Raw genomic sequence first — 27700 nt, 5'->3', positions numbered from 1 at the left:
ATTCATTTTACGTCGTAATTATAACGACCATGGTTAATGACCTTATCGATAATATCCAGAAGCTCTTACTCTATGCAACTTTTTCTGCTAGCTTACTTGAGATAAGTAGTGTAACCTTTCAAATTGTTTTCCCAAGAATAGCAATTTTAATATTAATCTCTTTTTTAAGGCTCAATGTATTGGCTAATTAGGCCACAGAAATCTTCGGGTATTCATATTACCGTGAAATCGATTGTGTGTGTAGAGCAATAGTTACTGCAGATAAACTCCTTATCTCTGTATAACACATTTCCCTGCCTCTTTGTGCGCCAGCTGCCCTCACGGTAAACTTGACAGCTGAAGCAGAGCAACATGTTAGGAAACGTAACAGTTCACGTCAGGTAATTGAGAGCTGGGGCTTTACCGCTAACTATTCATACTGGACTGAGAATGTGACATACCGACCGAAATCTCTGTGAGTAGTGTCTCTGTTCTCGTTACTACAGTTTTTTTATTATTGCTGTTACAGATTTTCCATTGATCGCGTCCTTTTTTTGTTTAGGAATACCAAGAAATACGTTATCGCCCAGTTCTGAAAAAGTTTCTCCGTGCAAGCTAATCAGTTAATAAACATCTCTAGGAAGGAAGGAGTACCTTCAGAAGCTAATGTCTGATATTCATCAACTTTAGTCGCTAGGCTAGAAAAGCCGCCAGCTTTTCACAAATTACACAATATTTGCTACAGTCGCCAGTTCGTGTCCGCGGGGAAACAGGCACTGCTTATTAGCACGCCTGAAGAATAATGAACTGAAAATAATTTCCGTTCGACCATTTCTATTATTTTTACAAAGCGTCCTTCTCATCTTCATCCACTTTCTCATTTGATGGTTCTCGTTTGCGAAATATTTCACGGTGTAAATACCTCGGCCTTCTTCCTTGAAGGCTTTCTTTTGCTCTGATCACTTAGATCAGATATACCTCAGCGCTACTACTTCACGCTTACATCGCTAGGCTATCGGCGATAATTTCTGCGTTTGGCTCATCTTAACACAATTTTTGGGGGCGAAGCTCCTTAAGGCGGCACCCGTTCGTCCCTCGTAGTCGTAGTCGTAGTAGTCGTAGTGCGTAACCAGTCTTACGCTTTGACCTCCAAGGTGGTGCCGGTGGGAGATTTTTCCTGTGCGTTGTAGAACAATAAAAAATTCGCAGCGTGCGCGTTAACTAAAAGCCGAATTCTTCTGTCTCTCATTCCCCATTAGCAGCCATTGGCATGTTCCAGTAGGAAACGTTAGTAGAAGTAGAAGTGTAAGTGTTAGCTAAAAGCCGACTTCTTCTGTCTCTCATTCCCATTAGCAGCCATTGTTTACCTCCAAGTTAGTGCCTGGTGAGATTTCTCCTGTGCGTGATTAAACAATAAAAATTTTGTTCAAAACGCCGTTGATTGATGAAATAAACCAACGAAAGACGCCAGATGTTTTGTAAAAGCAAAACGAAAGAACTCCAGATGTTTCTAAAGCAAAACGAAAAGACGCCAGCTGCTTAACGAAAGACGCCAGATGTTTTCTAAAGCAATGGTTTTCTAAACAATGAAAATTCACAGCGTACATGTAAAATTAAAGTGAGCTGCAAGTCGTCATAACTCGTCCGACCTTTAGTATAAACGCGCCCGATCTCACGTCGGTGATGATGTACTGGGCAGAATTCACGGATGATTCACGGTTTACCGATGAACCTCCGGAGCTTCGCCCACTCATCATCATTCACTCCGTGGATATGCTGTGATTTTTTGAATACTCGTGCCTCCTATGCTCAAATATAACTATAGTCGGGTACAACTTTAGAAAAAAGCGGCATTTGCACCTCAAAGGCGGATGCACACGCGCTTCCACCAATGGGCGCGCGCTCTAGACTGACGTCACGAGCCGGACGGCCGGTGCCTCCGCTCAAGGAGAAGAAGCGGGACTATTTCTTTGCCGCGGAGGCAATCCGCTGCCGCGCTTCGGTCATATGGACGGGGCCTCTCCTTTTTTCTAAAGTTGTACCCGACTATAGGTAATAGTGAAGCCACACAATAAATCTGATGCAGACATAGCTAATCTGAGCGAAAGATCACTACGCTTGTGCTTAATTTACTGCCGCTTGGACAGTAGCTTTTCAATCAGTTTCTATCTTTGATCTCTTTAGCTCAACAAACGCTCTTCCCGTCACCAAATTAAACATTTTAAAGATTTCTTTCATGCTGAGGTTTGCTCTCTACAACTTACTCTTTCCAGTAATAACGTCATACTTTATGGAGGAAGAGTTAATGCGCACTATCACGAGTTAAATATGTCTTCGTTTGGAAATGTCTTAGAAAAGCTCTGAATGTGGAGAATTCTTGTCTTCAGAGTAAATGGAGACATCTAAAATACTACGTACTGCTCAGTGCGAGCGCGGTGAGCTGTCGCTTAAAAGGCGATAATTTCCATCGTATGTCTGTTTAAAAAAAGTTGACTCCTTGACGTACTCTACAACGGCAGAGCGGTAAACTTCCCGTTACCGAAAACAGTAATGCAGAACATAACAGGAAAGGGAGAAAAGTTACGCTAATAAAGATTCGTCTCCACTGAGAGAAGATAGCAAGATATGAACCGAAATCTCCTGGACAGACTGTACAGCGAATACCTGCCGAAGGATCATAGCTACTTGCTTGCATGTTGTTTTTACAGCGAAGCTGTTTTAGCCGGTAGTATAAACGTTCGTAAGTACAAATGCGTGCAAAAAACTATCGTCATCATGAAAGTGTTTGTGCCACAGAAAGTGAGCAAATCTCATTACTCACCGCTGGTCCACTAAGATGAAGAAGGCAGCAGACGGCAGGCAAACACCATTTAGGATTTCTAGACAGACGTAACCAATAATTGAAAAAAAGCTTTAATGAACCGTCTGGATTAACCCAGTGAGAAACTCCATGGCTGCACATTTCAGAGAGAGAGAGAAGAGGGAGAAAGGAAAGACAGGGAGGTTAACCAGAAGCAGTCTCCGGTTTGCTACCCTGCACGTGGGAAGGGGTAAGGGGATGTAAAAGAATGAAAGAGAAGAAGAAGAGTTTGTGACGACAGCACGCGACAAAATACAACAACAACAAAACGAAGTCATAACCGCAGTCCAAGTACTACACAGCACCATTTTCTTCCAGCAGTCACAGTTTGATGTTGAGTCCGGTTGCGTGGAGAAACCTCAACAACGCCCTCAGAGCGGCTTGCGCTGAAGACCGGGTAGGCCAGGGCCCTAGGATTTTGTTCTCCGTGAGAGGGCGGTTGTCCAGCTGGCCTAATGCGGCTAAGAGGGCCGTTCTTTCGGAGCTGAAGCGGGTGCACTCAGAGAAGGTGCGCGACAGTTTCGCTGCACCCGCAGACTTCACACGACGGGCTCTCAGCCATTCCAATAATATACGAATAGGCATTTGAGAAGGCCACTCCAAGCCATAGACGGACCAGCAGGGTAGAGTCACGTCGTGATAAGGTGGACGGGATGCGTAATTCAAGATCAGGGTCCAAGGCATGCAGCCGTGCACTTGTAAATGTAGATGATGACTTCCACAAGTCCAACGTTATGCGACGAGCTAGCATACGAAGTTCTCTTGCGGCGTCCGATCTTGACAGGGGAATGGTGACACTGCTGACACCGTCATGAGCGGATCGGGCAGCTGCATCCGCTTGGTCATTTCCCTGAATGCCGCAGTGACTAGGCAGCCACTGGAATACTACTCGGTGCCCTTTTTCTATTGCTTCATGGTGGATTTGCCTGATTTCCGCGACGAGCTGCTCATGTGCGCCATGACGTAAAGCGGAGAGTAGACTTTGGAGGGCTGCTTTGCTATCGCAGAAGATAGACCACGAATTAGGTGTCTGCTCCATGACAAATTGAAGAGCAGCACGGAGCGCTACTAGTTCAGCAGCTGTAGTGGAGGTTGCGTGAAACATTTTGAGCTGTATTGTGATAGCTCTTGCTGGAATTATTACGGCGGTGGTTGAGCTTGTAGTCATAACTGAACCATCAGTGTAAATATGGGTGTGAGCAATGTACACCTCATGTAAATACAGTAGTGCAGCCTGTTTAAGGGCAACCGATGACATTCTTCTTTTCATCGTAATTCCTGGTATGGTAAGGCGCACTTCGGGTCGATGTAGGCACCATATAGGCGAGGATGGCCTTGCTGCAGGCGTATAGTTCGATGGCAAAGAAGTACTATGGGCAGCAATAGTGCGGCTGAATGTTGTATGCGGCCTTTGTGCAGGTAAAGATGCGAGATGGTGCGAAGGTACCCGGGCAAGGTGTCGAATATGCACCCTGAGGGTATCAGTGGTCACGTATGTTGACACAGGATGGTCTCCTGCAATGACGATTGTTGCCGCTGTAGACGCACATTTCGGAAGACCGAGGCATGTCCTTAGAGCTTGAGCTTGCAGGCCCTGGAGTGCGTTCAAATTTGTTTTGCAGGTATTTCCCATCACAGGAAGACTGTATCTTGCAAAACCGAGAAATAAGGCATTATAGAGCTGCAGCATAGACCTTACTGATGTGCCCCACGACTTTCCACCCAGAAACTTGAGAAGGTGCGCTATGGTAGCCAGCCGTCTCTTCAAGTACAAAACGTGTGGCGTCCATGATAAATCGCGGTCGATGATTACGCCTAAAAAGCGGTGCTTCCGGTCGTGGACAACTGCTTGCCCATTGATCGTTATTGTGTACTGCCGCATTGTCTTGCGTGTAAATGCGACAAAGCAGCACTTCTCCGGTGACAGTTCTAGATTTTGATTTTTCAAGTACAACGCGGTCAGCGTAGCTGCCTTTTGTATCCGGGCTCGTAGTTGTAGACGTGTCACTGCAGATGCCCAGATGCAGATGTCGTCTGCATATATAGATACATGGACTGTATTGGGCAAACATTTCGTGAGGCCGACGAGCACAAGGTTGAATAGTGTCGGGCTCAACACACCACCTTGTGGCACTCCACGTCCTGTCTGATGGTAAGATGTGGCGCCGTCCTCAGTGACCATGAAAAAACTTCTACCAGTCAAATAGCTGCGTATCCACTCGAATGTTCGGCCGCCAATTCCGACTTCAGTCAACGCGTCTATGATTGCGCCATGCGTTACATTGTCGTAGGCGCCTTTTATATCGAGGAACAATGCTGCTGTGAGGCGTTTCAGGCGTTTCTGATGTTGGACAAACGTGACTAAGTCAATCACGTTGTCAATAGAGGAGCGCCCCCGTCGGAAGCCTGCCATAGAGTCTGGGTAAACGCTGTACCATTCCAGATACCACTCCAAGCGTGTCAGCACCATCCTTTCCATAACCTTCCCAATGCAGCTGGCTAGAGCAATGGGTCGGTATGATGACAGATCTAGCGGCGATTTGCCAGGTTTAAGAAGCGGAACCAAGCGGCTGCACTTCCATTCCGGCGGAACCAAACCCTTCCTCCAGGACTCGTTGTACATACTTAGCAGCACGTGTCGCGCCTTCTCTCCAAGGTTTCCGAGCGCTGAATATGTCACGCCGTCAGGCCCCGGAGATGATGAGCGCCTGCAGCTTGCCAGTGCCGCTTCAAGCTCCTCCATTGAGTACATGAGGTCCATGCGGGAGTCCCGAGACGCAGGAGTGACGCATTGTATAGGTGCACATGTAGTCTGAGTGACAGTTAGTTTCGCGCAGAATTGTTCAGCCACCTCAATCTCCTTTCGACCCTGCTTCAGAGCGAGAGACTTGAAAGGGAAACGCTGATGCGGTAGATCACGAAGTCCGCGAACGGTCCTCCATATTTTAGACAAACGCTGACGTGGATCCAAGGACTCGCAGAATAGCTTCCATCTTTTAGATTGAAGTGCGTCAATACGGCGCTGAATCTTCTTTTGCAGCCGTCTTGCCTCTCTGAGGTCGTGTATTGATTTGGTTCGTCTGTACCTTCTTTCCGCGCGTCTGCGAATCGCCCGTAGGCGCTGTAATTCGGCTTCAAATTCATTGTAATTCGGAAAAGGCTGAAAGGTGCGCGTAGCCTCTTGTATGGCATTGCGAATTTCATTGTCAAAACCTGATGGAAGCGTACCTTCACAGGTTTCCTCCATGTGCAGCCGGAACGCCGACCAGTCAGTAGTTCGTCGGAGAGCGGTAGAGGTGCCCTTGGATAGTCCCTTTATCTTCAGATAAGTAGGAAGGTGGTCACTTCCATGAGTTTCGATATCCGCGAACCATTTTACGTGTCTTTCCAAATGCCAAGAGACCATGGTCAAGTCCAAGCAGCTGCTGTATGTAGTTCCCCGCAGATATGTCGGACTACCATCGTTGAGGCAGCATAGATTGTGCTGTGTCGCAAATAATGCCAATCTTCTTCCCCTAGAATCCATCTTCACGCTGCCCCATAGTGGATGATGGGCATTAAAATCTCCAGTGAGAATCCAGGGACCAGGCGTTGATGTTAACACGTTATGCAGGCGTTTGAAATCAAAGCGACTTGAAGGAGAAATATATACTGCAACAAGAGTGAATGTAACCTCCTTCGTTTTCACTATTAAGCAGACGTACTGGTTGCTATTGTCAGGTGGCACTGGGTGTTCCACGTATGTAAGTTCACATCTAATATACACAACAACCTTGCTTCGTTCACCGCTGGTCGGTGACAAGAATGCCTCATAACCAGATATACGGAGAACGGTCTGAAAGTTCGGTTCACAAATTACGAGAATCGGGAACTGATTCTCGAAGACGAAGGGCCTAAAGTCAGAGATTCTGGGTTTGAGGCCACGGGCATTCCATTGAAAAAGAGACGCTTTCTTGACTTCACTACGGAAACACACTGATGAGTGGGCCATGGCTTCAAACGATGGTCTCAAGCACTGGGGTCAGAGCATCTAGTACCTGTAGAGCGCTGCGAGCAGCCGGAGTATCCATGTTCGTCAGTAGTAGGCGCATGACATTCGTGAGAGACCTTAGCATGGTGATCACCTGGGAGTCTCTTTCTCGCATCTCGTCACCAGCCGCGACATTAGAGTTCAGTGGGCGAATGCCCTGCTGTTGCTCCGATGCTTGACATGTCTGCGGTAGTGCTGGCCATTCCTCACCTGACGAAGCCGCGGCGGCATAACCGCTTTTCGTACGGTTGGTCTTGTCAATATTTGGGTTGGTTGGAGGAGGAGGACGCGGAGGGGTGGAAGGAGTCGCTGCAGGACGTGATCTCTCCCTTACGCCCGATGATGACCTTCGTTTACGTGGACGTCAACGCCTTATGGCGGTGGCAGCATCTCTGTGTGATGAGCCGTCACGGACCATCTTCCTCAATATCTGCTGCTCCTTCTTTAGCAGCGGGCACTCTTTCGAGGACGCAGCGTGAGGACCCTGGCAATTGGGGCACTTGAGCTCTGTTGCACGGCAAGTGTCAGAGTCGTGTGACTCGGAACACCGTGGGCATACTGCTGAATGTCGACAAACTGCGCTGACGTGTCCGATCTTCTGACATCTTCTGCATTGCAGGGGCTTGGGTATGAAGGGCCGTACCGCATGCCGGAAGAGGCCTACCTTGACATGGGATGGTAGGGAGTCACCTTTGAAGATGAGTCTCACACAATTCGAACTGCCAAGGCGTCGAGTGTGTAGTATGGTAACGCCATCTGTCGCTGGCTGGATCAAAATCGGCAAGTCGCTGTCAATAATTGATGCGTCAATGTCGTAGACAACCCCAGCGGTGGTGTCGTTGCTCTGTGGAACGACGTAGTGGACGTTAACATCGCCGAGGGTTTTTATTTTCATCAGAGCGTCGAGTGCGCTTCGGTTGTGAACATCAACTGCAAGGACATTTTTTCGCTTATTGATTCTGATATCCTGTATCTCTCCTGGAATGAGAGCTTCCAGAGACATAGAGATGCGTTGCCGATTAAGCCGGTTGAGATTGTCCGTACTTGTATCAGGCACAAATAGAATAGTGTGCGCTGACGGCCTCCGTTGTGGCATCACAGTTGACTTACTTGATGACGACCGTCCGCTGATGTTTCTTCTTTTTGCCTTTCGGTGGGAAACTCTTTCGAAGCCTTCTTCGTCAGAAGTGTCCTCACTTGAGCATGAGTACAGCACGGTGTCCTCACTGCCGGCTTGACTCTGGGGGCAATTTCTCTTCCTGGCGCCGGCTCCTGCCGACGTCGCACATTTCAGCTTCGCTGATGCATCTGTACGGAGTGCTTCAGCGGTACGTACAACGAGAGAATACTAGAGAACTGGTAGGGCAAGGGTGGCTGCGAGAAGACCCCGAATCGATGGAAGCCCTACGCGAAGGACGAGGTGCCCATAGATTTATGGGAGGTGCGAACGAAGTGCTTCAGCGGCACGTACAACGAGAGAATACTAGGGAACGTGAAAGGCAACGGCGGCTTCGAGAAAACCCCAAAGCGATGGAAGCCCTACGCGAACGATGAGGTGCCCGTAGATAGATAGATAGATAGATAGATAGATAGATAGATAGATAGATAGATAGATAGATAGATAGATAGATAGATAGATAGATAGATAGATAGATAGATAGATAGATAGATAGATAGATAGATAGATAGATAGATAGATAGATAGATAGATAGATAGATAGATAGATAGATAGATAGATAGATAGATAGATAGATAGATAGATAGATCAAAGTGCCTTAGCTGTGCTAAGAAGTGCTTCGAATTTAATATACTTCCGTAAAGCGCGCTACTCGCCTTCACACAGCATCACACGAAGCATAATAGGAGGTGATTAGTAGCAAACCCTTACGCATCGCTTTGACAACACCCAGAGTGGTCTAGTAGTGTTCAGGATTATGCGAGTTCACTTGTCGTTCTTAAACTGGGGCCGCACAACAAGAAAAAGGCCGAACGAGTCTAGTCGATGAAAATAAGCAACATAGGCCTGACTTCCAACGGGTGTTATTAGGACATTGCATGAAATATGCAACGTTACCAAAGAATAAAGAAAATTTTTGTGGACTGTTGAGCTGCGCCTTCAAGAGTACAACGCGATAGCGTTATCGAGCCCCGTCCGCATCACCTTCTCAATCACTGGCCTGGCTTCACTTCTCGGTGGACTCCTCAGCCGTGCAGCAAGGAAAGGAATGTCTGTGCGCGTAACATAGATCACTTCAAGCTGTCCTAGAATGCCTTCTGCAAGTACAGTTGCTAAGTGCCTACTACGCAATAATTCTTCCTTTTACGAATTCGCAAAGTGCCCACTACGCGTCCGTAAGGCAACATGCACACCTGTGCATCTGCTGCATTTGTTATTGCTGTTTCTGATGATGATAATTGATTAGGCCTGAGCGGTTTTTGATGGGTGTACCTTTAAACCACACACTCTTTGTGCAACACATAAGTTTTGACGTCTGGAGAAATTGTACGCTTCTGCTACGCAATATTACATGTGTTAATGACACTCTCGCACTGCTTAACATGCACATAGTGCTTTTTTTTCTGAAGCTATTTCGAGCACGGGCCTGGCTCTGTGCTAGAACACCTGCATGCCACGCAGAACGCCTGGGTTTGATTCTCACTGGAACCAAAGATTTTTTATTATTTACTTATTTGCGTCTATTTCGTTTTTTCGCCCACAACCAACGACGCCGACACCGACACCGGAATTTCTGCGAAACGAGCTCTTTAGCGCTATCGCGTTTATATCGTCCAAATGACAACCCGAGAGAAGACTCCACCATAATTAGTGAAAAACACATATCGACGTTTCCTGCATAGTTGGACTGTATAAGCTAGGTGAGGTAAACAGCGCAAAAAAAACGAAGACAGAGTAAAGGAGGGACACACCATTACCATAAGAAATCGTGTTTCCTGTGCAGACTGACACAAAGAGGAGACGCTGACACACGTACTGCCACCGTAGGTCTGTTTGCTAACAAGCAAAAAATATGGGGCCATTAAAATTTATGAAATCCGCTTCAATAATTTCTTGCGCAAGCTGTGATGGGTGGTTTTGTCAACCCTTGACACTATGGATTCAGTGTGGAGTTTTTCATACTCAGTACACTCCAGTAGCAACGTTTATATCGTTCGCTGCAACCGGAACACCATAAGAGAAATATAAGCAGCTCTGAGAAAAAAAAGCTCCGTATTATATGACAAGTCTAGGGAGTTTATTCTCTTGCCTGCATTATACAATGGACGGTCCTGCGCGATCTCCTGCATCTGCTAAATGTTTTGTAATATTGTGATTTTTAGATTGCGCATCGCATCTTCTATTGTCTTTTGATCATTGTCATGTACTCCTGACTTCCTAAGTATATTGTAATGTCCTTTAAAGTTTTACATTTGAGCAGCATGCGTCTTTTTGCTACGACATTTGTCGTCTTGTCTGGCTTGCCGCATGCTCTTGGCGTTGCAAGCACGATTTTGAGGAGCAATTTGAACAACATGCACCTTTTTGCCGCATTATCGTTTCGCGATATGCGCCGTATTGTCTGGTTTATCGCATGGGCTTGGAGTTTCGTGCACGCTGTAATTGGTGTTTTCCACCCGTGTGTTCCTTACTTCATTTTCAGTAGGCCAGTGGTCAGTATACCCGTCTCGCAAGCTCTTGGCAGCGCTGCCAACGGTGGAGATCTCTATAAGGAGTGCAGGAGCATTGGAAACAGTCGCTCAAATATTTTAGTCATCTAGGCTATGCTTTAAACTACAAATGAATAAAATATAATAGATACTGAGGACGGATACAATTAATTTATATAGAAAGATAAATGCGCCATGAAAATAACACAAAGCCCACGCGGACACAGCTCTGCGGAGGTCTTTTGCGAGGTGGTGATGCGCCGCCTTTCGGCAACATGGCGTCGCCCGAGTCGGTTCGTGTCGACAGAAGCTGTGTCGCCTGCGTGCCGTTCATCTTTTGTGCGCGGTTTTCCCAAGCCGGCGGAGCAGTCACATTTCAACGTTTTTAGGCGCTTCGCGTCGAGTGCGGGTACAATGGAAGCTCGAGTCCGCTCATTACGAGAACAGCAAAACTCAACCAGGTGAGCTAGCGAACACTTACGGGTGGCAAACGCAGACGTAGTAGGTGGGCAGAGTGCAGTCGCCGAAGAATCGTTCTAGATAACGCCTTGAAGGGGCGTGGAAACGGTATGATCGTGACCTTAGCGGGCTGCTAAAAGCGGTGGAGAGCTTCTAAGTGGCACGAGCAAGCGAGTGAAACTCTTGTGACTCTTACAAACACTTGCGATCAAGCACTGCCGGTTTTCCGAATATTCCGAGAAAAAGTGGAAATTTAAACTGGTACGAAACCGATGTTTCTGGTTCAAGTTAGGTATTATATTGGATACACATGATATCGGAGCAAAACTTGATTTAAAATAATGGCTAAATATCCGTCAGGATAACATATTAAGATTAATTGATTGAGTTCACTGAAAGATTCTGAGCAGCTGGGATCGTTGCAGCAACTGGCGGCGCAGACTCAGCCACGCTCATCTTTCTACTTAGCCTCACATCCGCTTCGGCATCGCACGATAAATAAAATTGAACCAAGGAATGCATGAGGGCGCATCAACGCTGACGTGCGAGTGCCACTTCCAGACACCTAAGTCAATGATTATGGTCACCTCCAGAAATCTCTTGTTTGAATGAAGCTTTACCTCGCCGTTAATTATGACACGTTCAGGAGGTATGCTTTAGGGTGACTTCGAAATAATTTTCCCTGTCTGGATTTCTTTGACGTGCGCCTAAATCAAAATACATGGCTGTTTTACAACTTCGCTTCCACTAAAATGCTGCCTCTATAACGGAGCATCGAACCCTGGTCTTCTATCTTAGCAGTACGACGCTTTGGCTGCTAAACTGCGACGCTGGGTATACTCGTTGCGTCAAAGCTAGAGGTAGGACAACTAAAAAAAGAGCTTTGGTTGAGCTGAACTTGTGTTTCACTTCTTTTCTGAATCGTTTTCTTTCACTTCCCCGTAGTTTAGCAGCAGTGCACGGGGACTTAACGCAACGTAAAATTAAGCCACCTAGAATGACTGATGTGCTCCTGATAACAGATACAAGGTTAGGGAGTAATGTAAATAATTGCTTTGATTTAGAGTATAAATCTTATAATGCGGTGTATGTTCACAGACATCCTATACACGCTGTGACCGGAGAAGTCAAATGCGTGGACGATATCATTAATTTTATACCGGAAGGTGATATAAAGGAAGTTGATTGCACGGAGCAATACAGCTTGACTATCAACAGTGGCATAGGAACCCCGTTCACCCTGAATACAGAAGTTAACTTTCCTGTTATCAGGAAGCGAGAAAACAAAACCTCCCAGTTTGAAGACCTAAACTATCAAGCTGAAATTACAAGAACCTACAAACCGACGAAAGGGGCGCTTGTTGTGGTGAGTAAGTTCTTGTTTATTAGTCGGGGTATACTTTCGATCAAAACAGTTGTTTCTTTGAGGCCCGATATCAACAGTCGTATAAGAACTTGCAGACGAAGGTGCTAAATATAATACTATATTCATTGTCACCGAAAAGCTGGCATAGATGCAGATATATTCATTCAATCAATCAACCAGTCAGTCAGTTAATGAATCAGTCAATCATTATATATTCCATGTGTAGGGTCGCATGCGCAACGCAGTGTCTTCAACGCGGCACCTCGGCTCATGATATGTTTACGCGCGCAGCGCCGAGAGGGGTTGCGTTGGACGGGGTATTTTAACAACCTTGCTGCCCTTCGGCAACTGCGCTCATTCTGCAGCCGAGACGCCCCGTTCCCTCCTTCCCCTTTTGTGGGGAGATTCCTCCTCTACCCGAGGAACGCGCGTCGCTTTCTCGGGGGCCTCGGAAGTCTTGTCTTGGGAGGTATGACTCACCACATCGGACCCAAGCCGTGAGCACCGCCGCCGCCAACAATCCCTGCAGTGCTCTGGTCATGGAGTGCGAACTACCACCCTGGACCGGAGTGCAAGAGCCGCGCGGGGTGAGATGAACAGTTATCATTCCCTCGACGTGTGCTTGCTATTTGTTAACGGCTGTTTAACCCAGTAGTGCCGAACACTCCGCCGCTGAGGCGTTCTGTTAACTTGATGTGCTACTGTATTTGTTGCAAGTGGTAGACATGTATCTGAAGTGAATAAACACCTTCAGCTGAAAGACTTGTTTGTCTCTGTCTCCACTGGCCTAAAAGCCGCCGCGGTCGCGTCTCAACGCGAACCGTTGGATAGGGGGTCACAGCTCTGACTGTTAGGGCTGCTACGTAGTACTAGCGACAGTGAATGACACTCCGATAGCGCGAAGAGCGATCCAAACGAGGGACAGGTTCGCACGCGCGGCGTTTTGTGCTCATGTTTTAAATAAGAACCCCTATACATACTATTCAAACGATATTGGAGGACGCTAGGGCTCGAAGAAAAATGAAGCTATTCACATGAAACGATTCCAGCTCTCTTATACTCGGCATTAAGCATTATATATTTGCTTTTTGGGCGTACAGTGCATAATGAAATATATCAAGACGTATTCGTGCTGTCTACGTGACGTAATTTTGCAGAAAAAGAATAAATGCTTATTCATTGGAATTCAGGTTGTTCGTCGTTATTGCGGGTGGTGCCCCTCTTCCAGAACCCCACTGGCTACAGCGTCTGTGTGGTCTTAATATTGTTACGGTGCGACATGGGCTCTCCGAAGATAAAGACGAGAGAGCGTGAAGCGCTTGCGCGTGGTGCTCATCAGCCATATGTATTGGCTGCCGATTCACTGGCATAAATATCTATTAAGTCTACATATCGCCTCCGTCACATTTGGTGGAGGTGCTGGGTACGACACGCCTCGCAACGGAACTCCGCAGCGGCCGTCGTTTAAGGAGCTTTTCTGCAACTATGGCGGAAGATACGGCGGCTGCATCTGCACCTGCGACAACAACGGTCGTGCTGAAACAACCGTGGGATCCTGGCACGTTTAGCGGTTCCGGCGATCCCGATGAGGTGGACGTTGAGGATTGGCTGGCAGAGTACGAACATGTGAGTACTCGCAACCGCTGGGGCCCGACTCTAATGCTGGCCAACCTGATGTTTTACCTCAAGGGAACTGCCAAAGTGTGGTATGAGAACCATGAAACTGAACTCGGGAGTTGGGCAACGTGCAAACAGAAAATGTTGGACTTGTTTGGGAAGCCCGTTGGACGAAAGATGGCCACGAACAAAATGCCCGCGTCTCGGGCGCAGACATCCACAGAATCGTACGTCTCGTACACAGAAGATGTGATCTCATTCTGTCGCAGAGCCAATTCTGAGATACCGGAGGCCGACAAAGTTGGGCATATTCTTAAGGGGATTGCTGACGACGCCTTCAATCTTCTAATATGCAAGAATTACTCCACAGTGGACGCCATTATAAAGGAGTACCGGCGTTTTGAGAAAGCTAAGAGCCGGCGCATTGACAGCGTGTTTGCCCGACTTCCCAACATGGCTGCAACGTCGTCTTGCGAAGATCGCACGAGAACGCAACCGCCAGCTCCAGTTTCCCCAGACCACGTTACTCGAATCATACGCCGCGAACTTGAAGCCATGGCCCCTGCTCCAGCTTACACCGGTGCCGGTGATACAACACCGATCACTGCACCCATGGTTCAAACTATCGTCCGTCAGGAACTTGCCAGCATAGACATTCACTCTGTGTGCACTGTGACCAGCCCACAGCAAATTTCATGGCGTCCACCCTCGTCCTATCACGAGCAGCGGTTTCCAGCCCGCTTTCGCGACCCTGCTGCTTGGAGGACGGCCGACAATCGAGCAATTTGTTTTCACTGCCATCGTATCGGCCATGTAGCCCGTTACTGCGATACTCGCTGGTCCTCGCCACCTCGGACGTCGTCTGCCCCATACCGCCGACAGGACAGCACCCGCTTCACACCTCCGACCCAGTTTTCTTCCCCCTACGTCTACCCACGGTTCGGCAGCCGCTCACCGTCGCCGCATGGTCATCAGTCGCGCTCGCCTCCACACCGTCGCCAGTCGTCTCGCTCGCCGCAGAATCGCCGGCCGTCATCCCCGTTTAATCCTGCTCCTACCTATCCGGAAAACTAAACAGTGCAGCGCCCGGAGGTGACGCTGCATTGTCGATTTCATCCACAAATCCTCTCTGGACGCTTTTGACGAGACGAAGTTTACTAGACGTTTATGTCCATAATGTCCATGTCCATAAATGTCCATAAGAACGCAAGGTTAGGAGAATATCTTCGATTCACATTTATTACCGCATTGCGCTTGGTGTGCACAATTTGTTTCTGATGGATTATCTCATGTTTAACGTTAGTTCGTGTTGTATATCAAGAACGCAGGATCACAGGGCGGAAGAGAAACTTTATTGAGCTGCTCGTAGTTACAGAGCCTCGAGCAGACTGCCCCGATGGAGGCGGGGTCCTCGAGGAGGAGGAGGGCCGTTGCGTCGCTCTCTTGTTTACAACACATGGCGAGAGCGGCGTCCCGGGGAAACGAGACTCTACATGTCTTGAGTTCACGGCGGCTGCTATAGTACATAGTTCACAGCCGCGCACAGATGTAAACACGGAGAGGCCATGTGGTCTCTCACTATACACACTCACGTTGTTAAACACGCACACTTTGCCGTTGCTTATATGTGTGTGGCTTTTTAGTTCCCAACATCTTCCTCCCTCCTAAGACTAAAGGTGTCGTAATTCAGACGTTCAGGAAAACGTCTCGTGCGCGTACTACGCCTGAGAACGTTCCCGTTTCCACTGTCTGTGTTGGGAGGTGATTCCGAGGGCTCCGTGTCTGAATGCGACGGCGTCAAGCCTGGAGCTGACGGCGCCGTGCCGACCGTCTGCGCTCCGTTTCCACTACGCGTCTGTCAGGGGCGTAGCCAACGGGGGGATTGGGGGGGTTCAACCCCCCCCCCCCCCGAAATTTTTCAATTTTGCTTGCATATATATACATGCACACATACAAACGCACGCACGAACATACATAATGTATGGTTGAACCCCCCCCCCCCCCGAAAAAAATTTCTGGCTACGCCCCTGCCGTCTGTGGGCCGCTTATATCGTCCCCATGAAATGGGATATCGCCTGGCGCGCTGCGGCTGCGCAAATGGTCTACGTGGCAGAATCTTACTTGCCCTGAAACAAACACTAGGTATGTCATGGCGGACCTTCTGTTCACTATCTTTCCCGGAAACCACTTAACGGTTTCACCTCGAGCGTTTCTTACGTAAACGAGATCCCCTTTTTCAAACTGTCTTGAGGGACCTCGGTGTTTGTCCGCGCTCTCCTTTATGTGCGTTGTTTTTTCGTTCATTTTTCGTGCAAAGTCTGGTTTCAGCATTGACAGCCGCGTGCGCAGTTTCCTTCTCAAGAACAATTCAGCTGGCGTCTGCCCTGTGAATGTATAGGGAGTGGTTCTGTACCCAAACACGAAGTTATCCACTTGTTGTTGTAGTGTTGTTTGCTGGTTTTTCTTTTGGTCACTTACTCCCTGCAGCAGAAGCGACTTCTTCAGCGTTTGTACTGCTCTTTCTGCTGCCCCATTTGATTGTGGGTGGTAAGGAGGAGTTAGCGTGTGTTTCACACCGTTTCCTTTTAGAAAGTCCTCAAATTCTTGGGCTCTGAACTGAGGGCCATTGTCTGTAACAACTTCGTGTGGAAATCCATATGCAGCAAACATAGATCTCACTACTTCGATTGTCTTTTGCGCTGTTGTGGAGTTCATGATTTTTACCTCTAGCCACTTCGAATGGGAGTCCACAGCAAGGAGAAATGATTTCCCATTTTTCTCTGCAAAATCTAAGTGTACTCTCTCCCACGCATTCTCACACCATCTCCACGGTTGCAATGGAGTGGGCTGACCGAACGAAGCAACACTCTGGCAAATATCACACTTTCTAGTGATTTCCTCAATACTGCGATCAATAGCAGGCCACCAGACCATCGATCCAGCGATTGCCTTCATCTTAGTGATACCGATGTGCTGTTCGTGCAGCAATCCAAGAACGTCACTTTGAAGTGAAGCGGGAATCACAACTCTGTTATTCCACACTAAACAACCCATGTGCACACTCATTTCTAACTTCCTTACAAAGTACGGCTTTAGCTCGTCAGAAACTTTGTTTGGCCAACCGCTCCATGTGAATTCACGTACAACGCGGAGTTCTTCATCTCTGGCTGTCTCTAGCTCAACCTCTTTACCTGTGACAGGAAGGTCTTGTATCGCTGCAAAATAAAAAATGCTTTCAGACTCTTCAGTAGTTTCAGGCAGGGGGAGCCTCGACAAACCACCAGCATTGCCAATCGTACGCCCTGCCTTATACGTGACCTGCTAACGGTAATTTGACAGTACGTGTAACCAACGGTGCACTCGCGCAGCAGCCACAGAGCTTGCTGGACGCTTAGGGTCAAAAAGAGCAGTCAGTGGATCGTGACAGTGAAAATTTCGAACTTGCGACCATACAAGTACTTGTGAAATTTCTTGATTCCAAAAATAATGGCAAGTCCCTCTTTCTCGATTTGCGCGTAATTGCGCTCAGTTTGGGTCATTGATCGAGACACAAAGGCAACAGGTTTTTCATGACCATCAACCACATGAGACAGCACTGCCCCTAAGCCGTATGCAGACGCATCACATGTCAGACGCAAATCTTTTCTGACATCATAAATCTGCAATAGCTGGTTATTACACAGCAATTCTTTGCATTCTCTGAAACACTTGTCACACTGACTTGACCATTTCCATGCACTTTCTTTGCGTAGCGAGTTGTGTAATGGCTCAAGTAGAGTTGCCAGATTTGGCATGAACTTCCCATAGAAATTAACGAGGCCAAGAAATGCTTTGAGCTGTGTAACATCCTTTGGCTGGGAAGCAAGCATGATAGCTTCCATCTTGTCTGGTGCTGGGTGCAACCCATTGATGTCAATTACGTGTCCCAGATATCGCACTTTACTTTGAAAGAACGAGGATTTTTCTGCATTAACGCGGATTCCATGATCCTGTAGCTTCTTAAGCACTCTTTGGGTTCTTTCGTAGCACTCTTGCTTATCTTTTCCTGAAATAAGTACATCATCTATGTAGCATGCAGTGCCGGGAATTCCACGTAAAATGTGGTCCATTATTGCTTTGCTTGGAACATCGCAGGAGCGCTTGCTACTCCGTACGGTACTCTTTTAAATCTAAAAAGACCCAAATGAGTGTTCACTGTCAATAGCTCTTGGGCGCATTCATCAAGTTGAAGTTGCAGGTAAGCCTTAGAGAGATCTAGAACTGTGAAATTTGTGCCTCCTACTACAGATGCAAAGATATCCTCCAGTAAAGACAGTGGTTACTGATCCACCTCTATACGCGGATTTTCAGTAATCCTGTAGTCCCCACATATCCTAACAGAATTGTCTTTCTTTGGCACTATCACAAGAGGGGTCGCCCATTCACTGTGCTTGACTCGATATATGATGTCAGCTCTCTCAAGGTCATGCAATTCTTCTTCAACTTGCTCCAACACGGTGTATGGAACTGGTCTAGCCTTACAAAAAAGGGATGACACATTCTCTTTCAGAACGATGCTCCCATTGAAGCCAATGATTGTAGCGTATCCTTTTTCAAACACTTCATGGTACTTTTTCAAAAGAGAATTTTCTGTCTGAATGTTGTACACGGGTACGACTTCTCACCAATCTAACCTTATTTTCGACAACCAGTTACGCCCCAAAAGTGTTGGAATCCTCAAGCCCAATTCATGCTTGACTATTACAAGCGGCAGCTCATGGCGCTGTGTGCCATAGCTCACATCAACTTGCGCGGAACCCTTCACATTTACAGGTGTTCCGTTGTATGTGACCAAGCGCACATCAGTTGCGGACCACTCAGCATCGGGAAAACATTTTTTGAATTCGCTTTCCGACATTAGAGACACTGCTGATCCTGTATCAAGTTCCATTGGAACCTCTTTGCCATTTATGTGTAGCTTTACTACTAAAGGAGATGTCTGACCATCTCTCTGGTTATGCCCTATTGCCAACAGTTTCGCCGCTGTTGTGCTTTGGTCAATGCAATGCGTTTGTTTAGTTCGAGACATTTTAGCAACATGGCTCTTTTTCGAACATTTGAAACATTGACTTTGCAAAAGTGGACATGCCCTAGCAAAATGCTCATCACCACACCTGGAAGATTTTCCTTGTCCCTCGCGAGAAAGTCGTCCTTTCCGCGGCTTCCCTGGTTTACAGGTGGCAGTCCCCATTGTGGACGCTGTTTTGCTTTTGCTCGTTGGCTTCCTTTTAGGCGTCGGCTTGTTCTGCCTGTTGACGTCCGCAGGAGCTGGGAGAATTTCTTTGGTGTCGTTCTTTGCGGTTTCCATGGCGGTGGCGATGTTTAGAACTCGTTCCCATGTCGCCTCCTTGTTCGGTAACGACAGCAGACGGCATCGGATGTCCTCGTTGCGAAGACCCGAGATTAGCCGATCTCGAAGACTTTCTTCAAGGAAGCTGCCGAACTCGCATGTTGCCGCTAGCTTCTTGAGCTCGACGACGAATTCTCCAATTGTTTCACTTTGGCCTTGATCCCTGCGATGGAACCTGTACCGTTCCGTGACTATGGATCTCCGTGGTGCGTAGTGCTCGCGCAGCACTTTCGTGATATCAGCATACTTCCCCTCTGAAATGTACTGTGTACCCTGAGGGTAAAATAAAATAAAAATAAATAAAATAAATAAATACTTGGAGTCAGCAGGACTCTTAGGCAGCAGAAGGCTTCGTAGTGTCACGTAGGCTTTTTCATCTAGGACTGTCAAGAACACTTGCGCTCGTCAATGTTGTTAGCGCTTGTGAAGACCTCGAACCTTTCGATGTAGACTTCGATGCTTCCAGTGTCGGGACTGAACTCAGCAAGCCTTCCAACCGGCGTCGTAACCACGCTGCGATCTCCTGATGCTGCTATCCCGTCTACCGATGTTGCCATGATTGAACAGTCCAGTTTCACCACAGCGAGATGTTGTGATTCAATCGGAGATCCCATCTTCGGTTCCATCGGAGATATCATCTGAGATCCCATCCTCGTCGCCAAAACTGTTGTATATCAAGAACGCAGGATCAGAGGGCGGAAGAGAAACTTTATTGAGCTGCTCGTAGTTACAGAGCCTCGAGCAGACTGCCCCGATGGAGGCGGGGTCCTCGAGGAGGAGGAGGGCCGTTTCGTCGCTCTCTTGTTTACAACGCATGGCGAGAGCGGCGTCCCGGGTAAACGAGACTCTACATGTCTTGAGTTCACGGCGGCTGCAATAGTACGTAATTCACAGCCGCGCACAGATGTAAACACGGAGAGGCCATGTGGTCTCTCACTACACACTCACGTTGTTAAACACGCACACTTTGCCGTTGCTTATATGTGTGTGGCTTTTTAGTTCCCAACAGTTCGAGTTTTTTGAGATGTGATTATAAGAATACGCAAACCAGCGATTGGATATGAGTGCCGCTAAATCAGTTTTCTTTTCTAGGACATCTGCAACTTCGAAGTGAAAGTGTCCTTCAATGGATCGTTCGCTTATTATGTTAAGGGAAATGATACGAAACAAGGGTTTTACGTGCCCGTACCTTGGACGGATCTGGCCAACTCATCGAAAGGTCTGTTTTATAACTGGAATGGTATCCTGGAATACAAAGTAACGGGAACCTATCTCGAGATAACTTGTTCCTAGAAATAATGGGTGCGCAAATAAAGGATTCGCTTTCAATGTAAAGTAAAACGTGGCTTTCATATTTTGACAACCATCTTGAGGGCATTTCGGATGTGTAGACCTGAGCAAAAGCACTTATTTACCTCACAAACCTTGAATTTTGACTTATATAACCCATAACGTAGTCCCCATATTCGCTAAATACAAGCAGTGATCACAGAAACGTTTCATTTGTTCGCTTATAAACCACGTGAAATATCCATATAACGCTTACGATAATTTGAAAGTTTAATGGTTTGCAAACGTGCTATTTAATCCCATTACATTTAACTTCTCCTAGAAGTTTGCGTGCCGTTTCAACCATGTTCGCTAAATTTGATCTTGGTGCCATAGTATTTATGCCAGATCCGCGAGCGAGAATTCTTCACTCTCGTAAGAGACATCTAACTCCCCGAAGAGAACGCATTGTTAAATCATTCCGAACAGTGGCATATTCGCAGAGTTAACCATACATCGATGCCTTTGTGGAATCCCAAGGAAGACGGTCGTGTGACGTCCCCTATCAAGTGACCCCTCATGCCGCGCATGCGCCGAGGCCAGGTGAACAGGAATGTCGAGTATGGAGGTAGAACGTCGCCGTTGGGGGTACCGAATGGGGTGCCAGCACCAAAGAACAGCTGCTGAATACTGTTAAGGCCGAGAGCTGTTTGCTGCTGCTGAGGCATTGAAAATGATCTGCGAGCGGTTGGCGAGGCAGGCGGACCGAAAGCTCTCCATTCCTTACCGGCACATCCAAAATCATGTGCTAGTAGGTACAGGAGCTAGAGCACCCGCAAAACGAACAGGCGTTGAAGGTGTGCATTCATGCCTTACGCTGCAGTGCCACCGAGCCCATGTCGTATTTACCGCCCTATCTCACTAACCAGTGTTTGTTCTTAGCTAATGGAACACATAATATACTCACACGCAGTTAAGTTTTTATTATCGGTTAACTTTTTCACTCCTAATCAATACGGATTTCGCAAAGGTTTTTCTTGTGACACGTTGTTCATTTGTGACATTAGCTATAACATCAATTTAAACGTTTCAGTTGACGCTCTGTTTTTAGATTTCGAAAAGGCGTTCGACAGGGTATCACATCGGCGACTACTTTTGAAACTTTCTCGCTTAAACCTTAATCATTTTGTTTTAGACTGGATTCGTGCTTTCTTTTACTAATCAGGAGCAGTTTGCTCCTGCTAACAATGATTCTCCAAGCAAAAGCCCTGTTCAGTCTGGAGTACTCCAATGCACATTCTTGGGCCCACTCCTTTTTCTAATATATATTAGTGATCTCCCCGCCAACATCTCGTCTAAAATACACTTGTTCGCAGAAGATTGCGTCGTTTATCGCCCTATTCATTGTGCAACGCTACGATTTCTCCTGTCGATTCATGCAAGTACCTGCGGCGTCACCATTTCCAGCGATCTTTCCCGGTCCTCTCACATCACAAGCATAATTAACGAAACTAACCGCACATATTAGGATACTTTCGAAGGCACTTGCGTTTTGCTCCGTCAACCGGGAAACTATATTAGCTTATCAAACATGCTTCCGGCCCAAGTTGGAATACGGATGCTCTACTTGGGACCCATATCAATCTGGCCTTTCGAAAGCGCTTGAAGCAGTACAAAACTGCCCAGCACGCTGCATCTATTCAGATTGCTCATTTCACACTAGTTACAAAACTAAAATCCGAAGCACATCTTGGTAACCTTGAACTAAGACTCCTTATGTCTAGGTTGTGCCTTTTTTCAGAAGTTTTACCATTCCTCTCTTAGCACTTCATTAACCTTGCCTGCTCATCGTCTGTCCTGATGCACGAATCACACCAAAGCAGTGTACCCACCATCTGCACAGGCCGCTGCACAGGCCGCTGCCCCTTCTTTGCGAAGACTGCGAGGGACTGGAACGTACTACCCAGTGACGCTGTGCTCCACTCCGACCCACAAGCTTTCAAGATTTCCATTAAATCATTGTCACTAAATAACAGCCCATCCCTCACGTAAAACCCCAAGCTCGAGAATTTAAGTGACTAATTACTACATAATTAATAAATTAATGATTTCACCCGTGTCACGGTAACTATGTGTGTATGTACACTCCAAAAGCAGTGTGCTTACTTTCGCAGAAATAAACTAGGTACCTAGGTTGCTTCAATGAGGAGACGGGAAGAACCGATCAAAAAGCTCTTATGACGCATCAATATAGAAAAAATAAGGACGAATCGGTAGTTATGGGGAACACCTGCAATCAAGCCACGAACTTTCCATGCGTTAAATAGAAGGGACATTCCTCCTATTTTCACCTAATTTGATGTTGTCATCTTGCGCACTTCTTTTCGAAGATTGGAACTTTTTACAAATACGTATGACCGGTTATGAGCAGGGTGGGCAGATTGTATGACGCTCTTCAACGCACATGTAAGGTTAATTAAAGTCTTGTCATGAACATTGAGAAAGTAAACTTTTGTCATCTAGTACTAACTCGTGACTTGAACGAATAAAGGGGAATATTTAAGGGCTTGTTTTTTCTTTGCTAGACCCAATATTAATTTCAACTAACAGACAAGAAAGCCAAGGGAAATGTAGGGGAAGTTATTTGTAGTAACAATGACAATGAGAACGTATACGAAGAGAGAGAGAGAGAAAGAAAGTGAAAAACAAATAGAGAGACGGAAGGAAAGATATAAAGAAACAGAAACATCCTTGCCGAAAAATATTCTTCACGGGGAGAGATTCGAACCCGCGATCCGAAGGCGAGCGTCCTTACCACTCGGCTATCCAAGCACGCTAGCAAAGCATAGCATAGCCTTGTATAGTATAGTGTAGCAAAGGGGTGGGAAAGGGAAGCGAGCTTGAGGAGGAGAGACGTTATGGTGAGGAGAAAAGAAAGGAGGAGGGGATAGTAAAGCGTAACACAGAAGGAATGAAAAAGAGAGAAATTGAGAGAAAGGCATGCAGGCAAAAAAAGAAGAGATAGAACACCAACGAAAGAGAGAGAAAGAAGCGGAGAGAGAAGAAGATAGAAAGAAAGTGGAAGCAAGGATCGCGTCGTCTAGCGACCAGATAGCGCACCACCTGGCCAAGCCGTGCATGCGCAGTAGCTAAGCCACACCCCGCGACGAAGACATTGCGCGCAACCTACGCTCTATAGTGCATAGCCTGGCTGCGTACTCCCGAGGAGGGAGCGGCGCATCTCAAAGCTAGCCGTGTCGGTCGACGGGGAGAACGAGCGGCAACGTGCCTGTACTTCTCTGTGCCAAGCCTTGCGCAGCTTATTGCAAACTGCCTGCAATTTTGTTATTTCTTCGTTCCAGGGGAACCTATACATACGTTTGCCTTTAACGCTCGAGTTGGAGCAGGCGATGGCTGAACAGCTGACCATGATTTTGCAAGGCCATAATGCCGCGTGCGAGAGTGCCGAAGAATCAGAGGCCTGTGGCGGAGCGGTTTCCCGTCTGCTTGCCTCGAACCGGCACCAGACAGCGCATCGCACAATCAGTCGCTCTTTTGCCAGTCACCTATACTTGAAGTTACCATCTATGTCACTGAAATACTAGACTTTCTTGCCAACCGACGGTGATAAGGTGTGCTTGTTCATTCCAGGTTTACCAAAACGCAACAGAGAACCATGCTGTCGACTGGAGTACTGTATAGATGGCGCCATCACTTTTTTGGTTTTGCTCAATAGCCCATCAGCAAAGGGCAAAATGCGGCGATTGTCGCCTTTCGCGATCACCTCAGTATACGGGCCCTGAAGTAAGTCAGAGACGCGCGCCGCGGCAGCTCTAAAAGATGTTTATAAATAGCTCGCCGATTGCACGGGAGAGTATCTATGCGCGCGTAGCCCTGTAGTCTGATGCGTCGCGCTTCGGAAAAATGTTCAAGTCTTTTCAGCTGAGGTGTTATGCGTTAGTTCCCAGCGGATCGCTGCGTGCCTAGAGCGAGAAATTCAGTACCATCTAAGGAACAGTGGTGTATTTTGAAGCATTAAAGTGGAACCTCTGGATGTAACTGCAAACCAAAACTCACGGAAACCATTACTTTTATTCAGAGTAACTGCGGAATAACGCGATCGATTATATAGAAGTACGAAACTCAGCCCCACTTGGTTACGCATGTGTCAACAACCCATAGACTTCCTTGTCGCAAAAAGGTATTAGATATCTGTGTATAAAGAGAATTTTTTGCATGGGTGACCAAACTAAAAAGTGCCCAGTCCTTTCGCCGTTTTTTAATGAAATGCACACGTGTCATTTGGTGTCGCATAACACTAATTCGGCTGGGAAGCCGAAATAAACATACTGTTGCAAGTTAGCGCCACGTGTCGTCGCATGTTCCATTCCCGTGGTTCCGTGTTCTTTACGGCGATGCAACGAAGTTTTTAAAATCTTAACCTGTTATTCGCTGCAGCAGCAAAGCATAAACGCCAAATGGTTGCCTCAACTTTCGCTTTATCCTTTCTCTCATCGAGGAACATGTATGGGTGATGTTTTGCCGTTTTTGAGATTAAGCGTTTGTTTTGACGCTGCCAGGCATAGTGACAGACGCCGCAGTGGCCGCGAGAGTGCTTTGCCCCATGTATATGTAAGCACAAAACGCATATTTCTTTACTATATAAGCCTGCCCCTAAGGCCATTTCGCATGTTCGCACAAGTCACCGTGAGCCGTGGACATAGACGAAGCGCTGCTATACAGAGACATATTGGGAGTAAGAGCGGCGATGCCGATTGCAAAAGTAAAAGCGTGAAGAAATTTTAATCCTATGACCAACGTGTCAAAAGCAACTGACCCCGAAATGAAGCAAGGTATGACGTGCGTGTTCTTTCCAGAGTACAGCTGCCAAGGAAAGCTGCTTTTTTCTGCCCTTTCTCTTCTGCGAAAGGGCAAGAAAAAGCTGATATTTCGTTAAAGGGTACACGTGACAACAAGGATTTGTATCCCTTGATATGCTCTTCTGTAGAACCGTTCTTTTGCAGCTCCATTGTTGGTTTACATGTGCGTGCTATAGCGCGGCGGCACCACACCTCGAGAACCCTCGCCTTCATTGACTTAGCACTGTTCGACCTTTGAATTGAATGCTCCCTAGGTGTAACGAAAATTGAAGATTGCAATGTAACGTGCTTTTTTTCACTGCTTCGCGGAAAATTTGTGATCCCCTCCAGCGTTCTGGTGACCTGCTAGAAGAGTACAGCCTGCATTGTAGGATGTTCAAGCAACTATCAGCAATACCACCTCAGTGCTTAAAGCAAGAGAGCTCCCGTAAAGTGCACTGGTTTCCATTAATCAGTTCAAGTTTTGTCTTATAGTACTAGTACAGAGGCAGAACGTTGTCATGGCTGTTGGTTGCCACTCCAGCTGAGGCACATCCACCTGCGTGTGCTGCTTCCGAAATAAAAAATCACAGGGTCCCTTATGCATTCACCTAAGACGACTCGAATGCGAAAGCATTTTATTTTCCTTCTCAGTCGATGTATCGATCCTGCGCCGCCCCACTGAAAGCTCTCCGCATCTAACGTGGTTCTGCACTGCCTCCAGGATCGGAGGCATTGCAAGCTTGCTGCACTTCACCTGGCACCTGGCTGTGCACTGCCTCCGTGATAAGCCCACCTCTGACAAAGCGGCGACGTCATGTGATGACATCATGTGACGTCACGTGATGTGGCATCATAGTGACATCATGGTGACGTCACAATAACAAATTTTGACAATCTGTGATGTTATGATGACATCATATGATGTGGTAACCACGTGATGATGATTTTTTGCATCACTTGTGCTGGCGTCGACGCCGCGGGACGCCGACGCAGGATGTCGTGTCAATTATCGCGCTTGATGAGGCATCTAAGGTTTTCACCTTATTAAAATCGGCAAGACTGAATAGCCCCCCTCTTCCTGGCCCATTAGGTGGGAGGAGAGAGGAGAAAAAAAAAAGATTTCTGCGGTAGTGCGGCATTGGGTCTCGCGGAGGCCATTAAGTGTTAAAGCTGTGCTTTATGATATTTTTAACTAGAGTTCACTAGTAAACTTTTATTAATGAGGCCATCACGGTGGGGCCATTAACCACCCCTCAGGCTTGGTGAGAAAACTCATCCTGCGGATAGCAGTCACTGCTGCACAACTCAGACAGTCGTGCGCGGCAAGCAGAGTTTAGAAGCGAAGCACGAACTTGCCCTTTTCTCAGGCGCCCTCTTTTCATACAGAGGCCTGTGCTCACTCTATTCGATGGGCGGAGCGCCTGCTGTGTGACGTCGAACAAGAGATAGCGTACTATTGGGCAACAACCGACATAGATCAAGAGCGGCCTTTGAATCAGATGCGCTTCTTTCCACGTGGTGCTGCCACGCGCCGGCGCCGCGCTCCATAGTTAACACCACACAGTAATCACACTCGCGCACAGGAATCACAACAGGAGATAGCGATGGCGTTTCATCACGCGCGCTCAAGGGCATGACATTGCTTAAAACGGCTTTCAAAATTCATATTTTGGTAACAAAAGTTTAGTTTTACATGCAATATCATCATCATCACTAAATTGCTAATTTGCAAGTACGGGGAGTATTACTTAACACAGACTGTTAGTAAGCTCTAGCAGTTTGTTTGCTCTTTTTCATGAATAAAAATGAAAAAAAACGCGACATAATCTGTGGGGTGTGTCCGCTATCAGTAAACTGTCAATATATATATATATATATATATATATATATATATATATATATATATATATATATATATATATATATATATATATATATATATATATTATATATATACATATATATATATATATATATATATATATATATATATATATATATATATTATTAGTCTACAGTGTATCGGCGTAGTTGATAGGCAGGACGGATCAACAGGTTGTAACTAATAATTATTCAAATTGACTGCCGCAACAACAAGTGGTATAGTCATAGGTAAACAAATTCTACAACAATGAGAATCGTTATTTCAAAAATAAGCAATGCACTTCTTGCATATGAGAGTTACAAAAAGGTATGTGGTTT

At 46.8% G+C, this 27700-nt stretch overlaps 1 long non-coding RNA gene across 1 annotated transcript; it reads left to right on the top strand.

Annotated features, from left to right (window-relative positions):
* The first annotated feature begins 316 nt into the window (after positions 1–316).
* LOC125757167 (uncharacterized) lies at positions 317–20696 on the top strand. Its single transcript, XR_007415091.1, has 3 exons — positions 317–454; positions 12094–12361; positions 20460–20696. It is a non-coding gene; the product is annotated as an uncharacterized LOC125757167 (long non-coding RNA).
* Positions 20697–27700: the final 7004 nt, after the last annotated feature.

This window comes from Rhipicephalus sanguineus, chromosome 2 (genome assembly GCF_013339695.2).
Source record: "Rhipicephalus sanguineus isolate Rsan-2018 chromosome 2, BIME_Rsan_1.4, whole genome shotgun sequence".
Classification (NCBI taxonomy): domain Eukaryota; kingdom Metazoa; phylum Arthropoda; class Arachnida; order Ixodida; family Ixodidae; genus Rhipicephalus; species Rhipicephalus sanguineus.
Note: the sequence above shows the minus strand (reverse complement) of the source record. Positions and strands in the feature narration are given on the sequence as shown.